Raw genomic sequence first — 12,740 nt, 5'->3', positions numbered from 1 at the left:
TGGCTCTTTAACCAGTTCTTGTGGGCTTGGTTGATAACTCTGTTTTTCCACCTCCTTTCACTCGCTGTGCCTTGGTTATTTCGTCGAATCTCGGCGCGCATCAATCTCTTACGTTGCATCACCGTTGGATCGAAGCAGTGAGTCTTCCGAAACAACCATTGTTTTAGGCCAATGTTTTTAACCTTAGAATATGCCTCGTTACTGCAACAGTTTATCTCCTCCGGCATTGACTTAAATTGCTTGTAAAGCAACGACACCTCTTGTTCATCCAGTCTCAGTCTTAGGCGATTAGATTCAACCTCAACCTTAGTCGTCCATTTTTTACCTTGAACAGTTTCAGATTCTTGGAATTTTAACTGCAACATTTCATGATCGCTGTTTTTCATGGGGACAATTTTCAGTGATGTTACCCTAGCATGAAGAGCATCTGCTGTAAAGATGTAGTCAATAGTTGACGCATGGCCATCCCGGTGCCATGTCGCCTTCGCCGGGATGTCCCTTGCGTACTGCCATTCAACATCGTAAAGCCTCTTGCGTTTAATTCCTCCAACCAATCCTTCGCAAGTTGTTCTTTCTCCGGGTGAAGGGACCTGGAAGAAATCAATATTTAAATCACTGCAGACAATGATTCCGACCCCCTTATTTGAACCCAGCAAATTATCGATGATTGTCGTTACTTGGTCAATAAAAGGGTATGTCCCATACAACGATGGTTCCAGTACAGATTGATCACCTGAAGCACATCTACATCCTTCAATAAGTGATTCATCTTGCCTATCTCAGATACTTGAATGTATGATGTATAATTTGTTGATTTTAAGAAGCGATAACCTGAAGACCGTTTAATCATGGTTAGAAGGCCGGCCATAGGTCGCCCCTTCGCTGCCTTAATTGCTGGATTCAATGCACGTTCAAACTCAGATAACTGGCATCTCACCCATCCATTTTTCCTGGAGACAAACCAATTGTGAATCTTGCAGCCAATCGTTATTTAGCAAATGGAGAAAGCTACGAGTGTTCCACGAAGCAAACGTACAGGCTTGCGTTGTTCCGTCCTTCGGGCGTTAGCTTTGGCCAGCCATTTCCAATCTTGTGTACCTTCTTTACAGGACGGGCTTCCTCCTAAACTTGTTGCAGTCCCGTCCAATGATCTGTTGCTATTAATTATAATACGAATTTTCTCCATCGGACTGGTTCTTGAAACCACCTCCTGGTCAATAACCGTCACGCTTTTGGAGTCACTCGAAGGTAGCCCTCCCTTGGGTACCGGTTCAGTTCTGCTGTTCTGGGCAATCGGTGTTATCTTCTCTGGCTGCTGTTTCATCGCAGTTGGATATGAATTAAACTCTTGTGGGATTAACGCAGCCCCTATGGTAATGTCATTCTCCCAATTTTTGCCATGCACCTTTTCCATTATTTTGAAGATACAAAACCCAAGGACAAAAGGTCTTCACCTGCATCTAAGATTGCATTAGCGATTATATTGGAGCCAACATGCAAAATCACCTTATCATAGCATGTTTCTTCAGGGAATTCTACAATTTGTATGTCCTTGGAGCCCACTGAACGTAGGCGAGGAACGTGGTGGAGCAATCTTAATACATTTGGTCGATTCAGAATTAATTTGTCTCGAGACTCCAGCCTCTCCAACATCAATTTAATCGTCAGGATATGAGCCGTAGGGCGCGCTGATTCCCGCCCTTTGTTGCAGTTCATACTTTTGTCTAACACTTTTGGCTGATCCAGGACTTCTTTTCTTCGGTCCAAACTAGCAGCAGACAACAGTCAGTGGGCTCAGATCTTTCTCTTTCCACGCCTAAGTCATTCATCGGTAGATGACTGACTCTGCCAGACTCAAGCTGCTTCATTCGTAAATTCATGGCTAGCTGGTCTTTTTTCTTGTAAAGTAGAAAACGCAGGCCTCAGACATGCCGGGTCCCTGTTTATACTCACAATTTCAGACGGCATTATGACGCAGCTGCCCCCCCCCCTTCACCGCAACTGTTTTGTTTGAATGGTCCGTTATCTCCAGAGGTTCGCACGAAGTGGGGTTTATCATGGCAACCTCAGCATTCATTCCAGTTGTCGCCTCACTCCGTTTACTAGGCACGATGATCCCACTAAGCGCTGGAAGACCTTCTGTGACTTCTGTCTTCATACACCGACAAGTTCATCAACGCCTCATGGTCTGCATTCTCGGCTTCAATCATCTGAGAGACGCTTGCGAAGTATTTGGCATTGACTCTGCTATTAACTTAATGCCTTCCTCTCTGCCTACACTGGAGTTCAGCCGTGTGGTGATGGTTTTATCCACAATCTGTAGCACATTAATGTTGTGCAGAAATTTGCAAGCACCTCTTTGATTCAACTTGCGTCCTGGCAGATTTTTTTGCTTCTTGGCTTGCAGAGGTTTGGGTTTCTTACTTTGCACCTTTTTTAGTTGGACAGCATCTGCACCTCCAGAAATGGGAAACAAACTTGCTGACTTTGACACGTCAACATCTACAGTTGTATTCCCTGTACACACTTCCGGCACTGTAGTATGAAGAGTTGAACCCAACGCAATTTGACTATCAAGTTGTCCCAGATTTACAGCACTTCTAGCTAGTAAAAATGCTGAGTGGAAGGAAGTTTCCAGTGTGCCGTCGGGTCCACTGCTTTCACTGTGTAGATCACCAAATACCACGCAACCTACTACCTCGCTTGCCGAGGTAGTACCATGGGTGCTGACACAGAAGAGCCATTCGACGGCACAAGTGTACTTTTTGGGCTCGTGTTCCTTGGACCAAGATTAATTTCTCGATGGCTTAGTTGCCTTTGAACAGCTTCTGTCTCTGGTGCAGAAACACTATTATGTGATATAGAGAGTGCCGTTGACGGCTCCTTCCGTGGTATCTGTCGGACCGCACACGCTCCTGATTGTTCGCCGCCTTTTGCTTCCAATTGGATTTGCGAAAGAGAGCTAGAGCTTCCCTTGCCACTTCTGTAAATAGTTTTTTATCAATCATGTCGTTATGTTTCCCCTCATTCACTAAGGCGAGGGAGGCCAGAAGTTTCTGGTTCACATTTTCATGCGCGTTTCTCTGTCCACTGTGCAAAGCTTCTAGATGCAATAGTTTTGAATTCATTAGAGCAATTAACGTTGTTAGGTCTTTCACGTTGTCATTTATTGTTTCATAGAGTTTGGTAAACGGCGCCAGCGAGATTGTCATTGCAGAAGTCAAAGCTGATAGTAAATCATTTGTGGGCACATGCACACAAGGCGCCAAACCGCCCTCTTTAACCTTTCACTTCGTCTCATGAGCCACATGCTTTGGGGCAAATCGCTCTCTTCGCACTTTTGGAAAAGGTCGCTCCACAAGAGATGAGTCCCCTGGTGATGAATCATCTGTTGAATCGGCACTCTTTGAATTGTGCAACCGTTGGCTTAGTCGACACGGCCTCACGCCATGGATTGCATTCGGGTGGGATGTCAGCCTTTTCTGGGATTCTGCCACCTTTCCCACAGATGACTGGGAGGATTCGCCAGTTGACTCGGCCTCTAAAGTCCTAGCACGTTTGTAAAATCCAGAACCCCACATGTCACGATTAGCCTCATGACACTGTCTTTTTTAAGGTAATTTACGCGCCCCATTTTGCTGAGGAGTGGATGCTGGCGTCTGTTTCCCAGCGCGTGCTTTATTCAGCTCAATTAGGTTTTGCAGTACTGTTGAAACCACCTCTAAGGAGTTCCTTCGCTCAACAGTAAACAAACCCCCAATTTCCTTCTGCACCCAGGATCCGCATAGTAGACCTACAGCATCACAAGACACTGCTGGCCTACAATCTGGGCTTGTCAAGTTTGGCTCCGTACAGGCACCCAACGAGACTGCAGCAGTAAACACTTCTTCATCATAGTGTTGTTCACCACTAATCTCGTGGAAAACCGGGTCCGCCATTGTTGCAGGGTAACTGTTGGAGTTTACCTGACATCTGCGCTCTTGACTCCTAGCGCGTTCGCCTCTAGCTGCCTCAATGTCAGACACGGAGAGAGGGGCCACAGGCAGCACCTGGTGGTTGGCAGCAGTCCCCGCTCGACTGTCACGGCACGCCTCCGCCGAATAATGCAAGACGCAACCCTCGTCGGCAGTGACCACAGCGTCCACCTCCAAACTCCCCCCAGCCGCGAAATCATGCAGTGCCGAGCAAGCCACAAGATCCGCCCCTGCGCTCCACAGCGACACCGGGGAAAGCGGGTCCGCCACACTCATCACGCGCTGCGGCGACCGAACAGGAAACTCTACACCCGTCGGGAGGCACATCCCCATTCCAGCCACGACAGTAAGTCCATCTTCGATGCTACTGTATTGGGCTTCCTTCGAACCCATAGACAATGCGAGGAGATCCCCAGTCATAGTGACAATGTTCGCCTGCAAGGGCACAGATGAGGGAACTGAGTCGAGTGTTATTGGGGGCCCAGTGTTAATTAGGGCCACGGCATCATCAGCCTTTCATGTATCCTCTGCGACAACTTGAGGAAAACGGGCACCAGGCTCCACAATTAACTCCGTTAGAGAGTTTCATGAAAAATACTGGCTCACCTGGTTGTGCCTGTCGCGTTTTGCTGGTAGCTCCTCCGGCTTAACCATGCGTTTTATTTGGGCTCGTGTCCTTGACGCAGGTAATGCGGGATCCATAGCACGGCTCACAATAGGATTGCCACAATAGAACAGACGATCCACGTCGCCCACTCGCCAAACAGTCATGTAGCAGCCCTTTTCACCTTAGGGCTTAAGAAAAAGATGGTCAAAGGAAAAGCAAAAAACCATGTTGCACGGCCATGTTCGGACACTAGCCACTAGTTAGTAGCCAAACATGGTAAGGCTAAAAACAAAAAGCACCAAAAAATTGTTACATTTTGCTACTGCCACCAGCTTGTTAATTTAGCACACCTAGAGTGACCAAAAATCATTTGCGTTAGTCTAGGGAAAAACAAAGTTTACCCTGTTGTACTGTATGTAAGATGCATTGTACAATAAGCTATCACAAGTTACTAAAAGTAGGAACAACGTAGCAAGACTAAGGGAAACAATGTTTCCCAATACTGACAACCTGAAGGGCATGTCAGTGTCCTCATAACCGATGATGACCGTGTAGTGAAGCTTAAGGCTTCACTGCACTCTAGGAAGTACAGGTTAGAGTAAAAAAATAAATAAAAGCAACATATTTGGGGGTCCATGAAATGTAAGGAAAGGTGCAGTAAAGGGATCTTTCCTCACAGAACCGGTCTCCTATTCCTTGGTTGTGGTGACGAACAGGGGTACTTTACAAGGGATGTTGCAGCAGCAGTCGAGAGAAAGGACCCTCGGCAAGGAATGCTTTGTACTCCCATGTTGTGCGCGGTTTTGGTGCTTTTTTACAAGCTCCAATATTGAACATTTACTGCCCAGTCAATCTGCCTCAATTCTCCATTCCTGCACTCTGGTGAAGGGACTTTGAGGGCGGTTTGGGGGGGGGGGGGTTCTTGTCTTTGGAGTCATGGAGGAGGCGGGGGGGTCCAACTGTAGCTCGTCAAAGTTCTGGGAGAATTAATCCACAGGAAGACTGCACTGCAATTAGGTCGGAGGTCCCCTGGTATTGGCGGTTTGCAGCCCTGGAAAGTCACAGCACATCAGGGGATGGCTCATTCTGAAGGTTGTCCTATGGCTCGTTGGTCTCACCTGCTCTTCAGAACTCCTCTGAATTAAAAACTGGGCCAGGACAGCAGTGGTCTTTGTGGTTACTGGAAGTCTGCCAGGGTCTCTGGTCTTGTGCCTCAGATCTTCTGTTCCAGTTGTTGACTTGCCTGCTGCCCCTCAGGAGCCTCATCTTTTTATCAGGATTCCCTATTCATGCTCTGCAAACTCTCCCTGCACTTTACAGAAGGGGGCGTGTGGCTGTCCAATAAGGACAGCCAGCCTCCCAGTGGGAACTGGTTCCCGTCAGGCACACCAACAGACAAAGCATAGCGGAATTTCAGGATCCTTCCTGTCCTTGCAGACACACTGGAGCTTTGGTGGGCAACACAAACAGTTCCTGCCGAAGACCAAACTCACATCAAGACCTCCCCTTCCCAGGATGGCAGAAGGGCCAAGAAAACACGAGGTGCAAAAAGAAAGGAGCCACCATGTTGGAACATGGGTTACCCTCCTGTGCATAGTCTCATCTGTGAGTGACTGAGAGAAGGGGATACCTCTGTGCTCCACTTAAGGTGGGGTGTGCTGACCTCTCAAAAAGGAAAAGCTAGGAAGGATACCAATATCCCTCTAATCCTTTATTAAGAACAGTAGTTTTTAAGAATAAAAAAGAATCCAAAGGGATCCCATCACCACTGCACATAGCGTGCTGTGTGCTGCAAAAGTGAAACACAGATGCCTTTTTAAAAGGTATGAAGAAAAGCAAGACCCAGAATATAAAATAAAGCATGTAGGACAGGGTTCCCATGATTACAGCAGAACAGAATGAGGGGGGGAAAAAGGCTCCCCTCATTCAGGAGAACAAAAAAGGTCCAGCAAAAAGTGCTGGGGTCTCACTAGACGAGATTGAGAATCAAACTGATCTCCTGAACACCAGGGAACTCTCCTGCTGCTATGGGGGAAGACTACTGGCAATAAAGACACACTTCAAGCACACAACCCCAAGCCATTCTTCGGATGCGTCGAAAGGCCTTATGCCGGCGGAAGGCAACTGGCGCCGGTGGATGTGCATCAAAGTTCCTCGACGGGTGTTTCACAAATGCAGAAACACACTTTGAAATCACAAAACTCATTCTAGCAATGACAAACACCATGAAAAGTCACAGGAACACATCTCACACACCCCTGATGTCACCATTATAGACTCTCCGGAAGTTACTCTTGTGTGGTCACGTTTTCCCCACTGATGATCAGCATTTATTTAACGACTTGTTGAAAAGAGCTATTTTAATATACAAACTCAAGACTGTGGATGACACTGATTTCGTAGAGCTATTTTAAAGGAGAGAAAAGCCATCAGTCAGGCTATTCCTCTTGCAGGCTATTAAAAAATGGAATTGACCCATCTCAAAGTACACCTTCACTTACCCTTGCAGTCAACCCCACCTTCAGACCATCCAGCATGTGGCCCTGCATGGATTCACATACTCATGAATATTCCCCGCCGTCAGGCTGGGAATGAAACTGTTTCACTTTGGCTTTAAAATTGGATTTCTCCTCTAAACCAATCACTGTCCACTAGGTTATACTGCCCCTTCCAATAATGGTCCTCTTCCTAAGCTTCACCCCTGGGGGCCTTCAGATTTTTACCACGCGCTTGAGATTTGGAAGTCCTCTTATTGCTCTCCGAGCCATTTGTTCATATTTCACATTTTTGGCAAATTTTGGGAACCTTTATGAGAGACTTGTTTTTTTGTCTCATCATTTGACCAGATGTTGCTTACGGGCAGCAGGGACCAGCTTTCGGCAAAGATCACACTGCATCGTGGATCTTTCATCAAGTTTCAAGAAGGCTCAGGCCTACTTCGCTCATTTTCCACCATGACTGAGAAGAGATGCCTCTTTAAACTTTTTGCAAAGTGTGGATTGCGGAATGTCTTCGTCGAATACCTGCACTATATATGTCCATATTGCCTGCATCTGGCCCATGAGGGATGCGAGATCTGCCATGGATTTGCAAAAAAGACTGAGGATTGCTGCAGCAGGCTGGCAGCGTGGGTCAAACCGGGCAAGGCCTATGATTGCTTCCGAGCATGGTCCTGCTTCCCCTAGGACCGGCTGGTCCCACAAGCAAACTCCCTCAGAAAAGTGGTCGAGATCCTCTGAGGGGATTCACTGCTCTCGGGGGTCCAGAAGAAGGCAAGACTGCACACTGTGCCTACTGGGTTTGCTGCAGCTGTGGGTCCCAGCGCGGTAAAGGCAAAGTCACCAACTACGTCTACGGCGAGCCTACCAGTGGGGGGCGCTCCCTCGAAGAGAAAGTTCTTGACTCCTTCAAAGCTCTGCGTGCCATCGGTGGACAAGGTGAAGGAGAGATCCAAAGATGGCCCTTCATTTCCTCCTTCAGCAGCTCTACCGGCCATAATAACTCATCAAAGGTCACAACCATGCCTAAGAAGGCTCCTACCAATCCCATTGACTACCTCATTGTTGTTGACCACCAATACTTTGTCAAGGGGGTACGGGGGGCTGGCCACGAAGGTGGAGTCCAGTCATGGCGGCCGCCACCCTTCGGGTGTCCCTACCACTGTAGCGTGTAGCAGCTGCTGCAGCTCCAGTGAAGTCCCCTGGAATGGGGACAGCTGCACTGGCTGCTCCTCCCCAGAAGTCTTCAGAGGGGAAAAGGGTAAAGCCCCCTACTAACCCGAAACCACAGGCTGCCCCGGTGAGACCGGTACAGATGCATATGAGCTCCGAAGAGGGTGACTACAATCTGCAGAAGACTTATTATTCGGACCACGAAGGGGGTCAGGGGCCCGTTTCTGTAGGTGGGTCCCCACAAGGTGAGCCTGATCCTCAGAGGAAGCGCATCAGCCCAGAGCCTCCACCTCACATTCCTTCCAGGCCTCAGCAGGGTGACATGTCTTTGGACATTCTGACCACGCTGCACACCCTTGTCTTGGAAATTCAAGACTACCGCTCACAGCAGGTCCTGCTCCATCAAGGAGTCCCCCAGTCCACCCTGGCGCAAGCGCAGGTCAAAGGACCTTTCTGCACCAATCTTCAACCAACACCACCTCCACCTCGGGATTTGACTCTGACGGACACGGACACAGACTACAGCAACGGACACAGACAAAGCCGATGACTTTGTACCAGCTGATGGGGAACCAGTGGGCACGGATGAACCACACTGGGCCTCTCCTCTGGATGAGGTCTGCTCCTTCCACACGATATCCAGGGCCTTCGAACTTTTCCAACTGGTGCCTGAGGAAACTAAAAAGGAAGAATTCCTTTTTCAACGACGTGAGTCCAGACGGAAAACCATGTCTTCCCTTGCTAGACATCTGGGATGAGGGTCTCGCTCTGAATCTGGACACTGCTCCACCCAAGCGGGACATACTCTAGGAAATGGAGTTCCGGACTTTGCCCCAAGAGCCTGAGGTCCCAGCCTTCACCTGACTGTGGTCTCAGCTGCAGCCTGGAAACACTCTGCTAATCAGTCGGCCTTGTCCATGGTGCCTCTGGACCAAGAGGGTAAGAAGCTGAACGCTATGTGGCGTGGGGGAGAGGATCGTCTATGCTGCTGCAAGCTCCATTAAAACTGCAAACTCCCTTGCCGTTCTGTCCCGCTATGATCAGGAATTATGGTAAAAATTGGGACCTATTTTGGACTTCTTAGTTGAGGACAAGAAAGTAGAAGCTCTGGCACTATTCCAGGAGGAGGAGGTGGCCTTGGACCATGCCATTACAGTGGCAGTGGATATTCCAGACACAGGTTTCCGTCAAATGGGCATGAAGTGTCGCTTCGTCGGCAGGCATGGTTCAAGGAAACCAATTTCAGACCGTAAGTTCAGTCCAAAGTGGTGGACATGCCATTTGATGGAGAGAACCTATTTGGTATAACCGTAGAATCTATGCAGATTATCGAGACGGACAGACGGTCGCTGGGTACCCTACAGCAAAGTTAGTCTTTCTTTCTTCAAGAGGAAAGTCCAGCAGGTCCTCCAAAGGATATACCATCCCTTATTGACAGCCTTCCCGGTCCACAGCTCAAGAGGCCTGCAGAGGTCCCTCACAGGCATACGGGAGCCGAGTAAAGTGATGGTGGCGCCCGCAGGGCAGGGCCCCAGCCCTGAAACAGGCGTCATCCGGCCATGGATTCGGGCGCCCACTTGTGCACCCCAGTGGGAGACCGGCTGGTGAGGTTCGTCGGCACATGGAAGTCCATAAGCAAGGACAGATGGGTGCTGGACGCTCTCGAACAGGGGCACACCTTGGAGTTCCAACGCTGATGTCCTTGTGTACTCACCCGGGGGCTCGACAAGAACACATGGTGCAGCTGCTGCAGGAGGTCAATGCCATGTTTAAGGGGGCAATGGAACCTGTCTCCCAGGGCCTCCGGCTCGTACTCCAGATTCTGACCAGAAAGTAAGTCGGGAGGTCACTAGCCACGTCAGCTGTGGGTATTCAGTCTCCTGCATGAGGTGGAATACCAACATCAGTCATTTGTCTCATGCATGTGTTGTGGCTTGTGACAGTTGACTGCACATGGGAAGACTACTGTGTCACGGGTGGACATGCTGTTTGTTGCTGCTGTGTGGATCTGCGCTGCAGCACTCGAGATGCATTTTGGTCTGATATGCCATTGTATTGGCAGCAGTATGTGTCCATCACCATGTGTCCAGGTTGATAGACCTGTGCATGAACCCTTGGGTGAAAATCCCCTCGCTGTTGCAGGTGCTGCCAGTAACCCCTCTTGACATGCAGTGCTTCCTGTGGCTATCCCCCTCACCCCCCCAACTTGTGCTTCAACATGCATTGGTGGCTGAGTTTGTACTTGCCCACTATCCAGGTCTGTTGTCCTCTGTGCCTCCACGTATCCCGGCAGGGTGCAGTTGCATAGGACCATGGAGTCATGGGTGTATCCAGGGTAGCTGGCACAGCAGTGGGTAATAAGGTCAGGGCCACAGGTCACTGCACATTCATGGAGTGATGGTGTTTGTGGGTCTTGTAGACTGTCTCATGGGCATGGGACGCCACCAGCGCAACTTGGGTGCAGTCGATAGCTGCTATCACATTGGGCAGTTGTGCAGTGGCATAGAAGCATGCCTTCGTCATTCACCTGGGCCTGGGTGGTGGGCAGTGCGATGTGCTGGTTGACATGGCACCTGCTACAACTACGCCGACGACACACAATCTTCAAAATACAAGACACCTGAGAAGAAAACACAACTCTAGAGCACTGCCTTCGTGATATATTCAATTGGATGAACCTGAACCACCTCAAAATCAACCCAGATATCATGGTCACAAACTGAGGAGACATCAACGACATCCCTTGGCCAAGAGAACTCGTGACGACCCTAGCGCCATCGTGGATTGGAAAAACAAAAAAGAAAAAAAAAACACCTGGGGGTCCTGATGGAGTAAATGCTCTATTCAAATGCTTCTTTCTCCTGCAAGCAGCAAAAAGGATCCTACCGTTCCCGTCATTCGCCAACAAAACACTTACCATCATCGCTCTGGTCATGTCCAGGCTAGATTATGCCAATAGCCTATACCTAGGCATGCCTGAACGACTTCTAAGAAAACTACAGTGCATACAAAATGCAGCAGCCAGACTTCTTCTCAAACTACTCCGAAGAGAACACATTACACCCGCGCTAAAAATACTGCATTGGCTACTAATAAAACAAATGCAATTCAAATCAATGTGCATCACTCACAGAGCAATACACAACCATGGTGCAGAATTCCTGAGATAAATTACGCTTACACCAGCCAACAAGAACGCTCAGATCAAGCAACGACATCCATCTGGAACCGAAACCCTACAACAGAAGAACACTCAGAGGATCCTGTTTCACTCACCAGGCACTGAGAACTTGGAATGATCTACCAAAGAATATACAGAACACAAACCACCTACTATTTAGGAAACTGCCCAAATCCTGGCTCTTCACTGCATAACTAGAAGACAAGCCACTAGAACGCCCACACCGCTAAAACGATGAATAAAGATACCAACCCTGTTTCCCACTAAACGACTGAAAACTAACAATCCAAGGAACGCACTCCACGACCTACCATAAGACCGAGATAGCAACAAGTGGAGGACACTGTAGACTGAACAGACAGACGAAGACAGAAGCACTTAGACGACCCATCCATAACATCACAGCCTATACCTCACCTGAATTCCAAACAAAGTCACTTAGTAAATAGAAGGGAAATAGGTCACCACAACTCCTGCTCTGACACCTAAGGAGGAGAATAGACACTAACTTTGCTTCAAAGTAGCCCGCCTACTGTGGAGCCTGAAACCCCCCTCCCCCACTGCACAGGACTCTCGCAGATGGGAGTTAACCCAATCTCTGCATTCTGCATGGTGAGACGCAGTTTATTGGGAGGCCCGGACCTCTTCACGACTCTGCGGGGCACTTGGACTCAGGTGTGGCATACGCACTTGTGCGCTGGAGGCTGAAGCAGGGCTTACTGGGGGAACCAGTATTACTCCCCACTATGCAGGACTCCCAAATCTAGACATTCAGCCAGACTGTTAAGATTAGCTGCAAACATACAACCCACTAACCGAAAAGCTCCAACTCTCTGCATACTTAACCCACTCAAACTCAGACAACCACCTCTTGCACTGCAAGCCGCACGCACTTCACCACATCACAACAACACATAAGCCGCACCAACACCACTCCGATACTGGCACCAAAGCTCAGCGCACGGTGTATACCGAGATGAAGCTGCCAACAGAACACCACTCCTCTCACTATCCTACTCCCCTTCACCTTGCTAGCCCATCCCTCCTTCTCGTTTTCAGATCCGCCAGAGCGCCTGGGGACCAACTCCATTGGTGACGGTGCAAATACATTTAACGTTACCATTTAGAAACACATTCTAAAGGGGACACATAAGTGGGTTAAGTGGTGTTAAAACCTCTTTTGCTGCGCTACCTTCAAATAACCCACCACCCTCTCCAAGTACTCCTTGCAAATCTTTTCGAAGCATGTGATTCTAAGCAGATCCACAAGTCTCGGAAAGGCATACATTACTTACTGTAATCGGGTT

At 48.8% G+C, this 12,740-nt stretch overlaps 1 protein-coding gene across 8 annotated transcripts in view; it reads left to right on the top strand.

The window, feature by feature from the left end:
* The window catches only part of APLP2 (amyloid beta precursor like protein 2), a 429,108-nt gene that overhangs the window by 405,162 nt on the left and 11,206 nt on the right, over window positions 1-12,740 (top strand). The window lies entirely within an intron of this gene.

This window comes from Ambystoma mexicanum, chromosome 9, assembly GCF_040938575.1.
Source record: "Ambystoma mexicanum isolate Mex_15411 chromosome 9, UKY_AmexF1_1, whole genome shotgun sequence".
Taxonomy (NCBI): domain Eukaryota; kingdom Metazoa; phylum Chordata; class Amphibia; order Caudata; family Ambystomatidae; genus Ambystoma; species Ambystoma mexicanum.
This window is presented reverse-complemented; position numbering and strand designations above follow the sequence as displayed.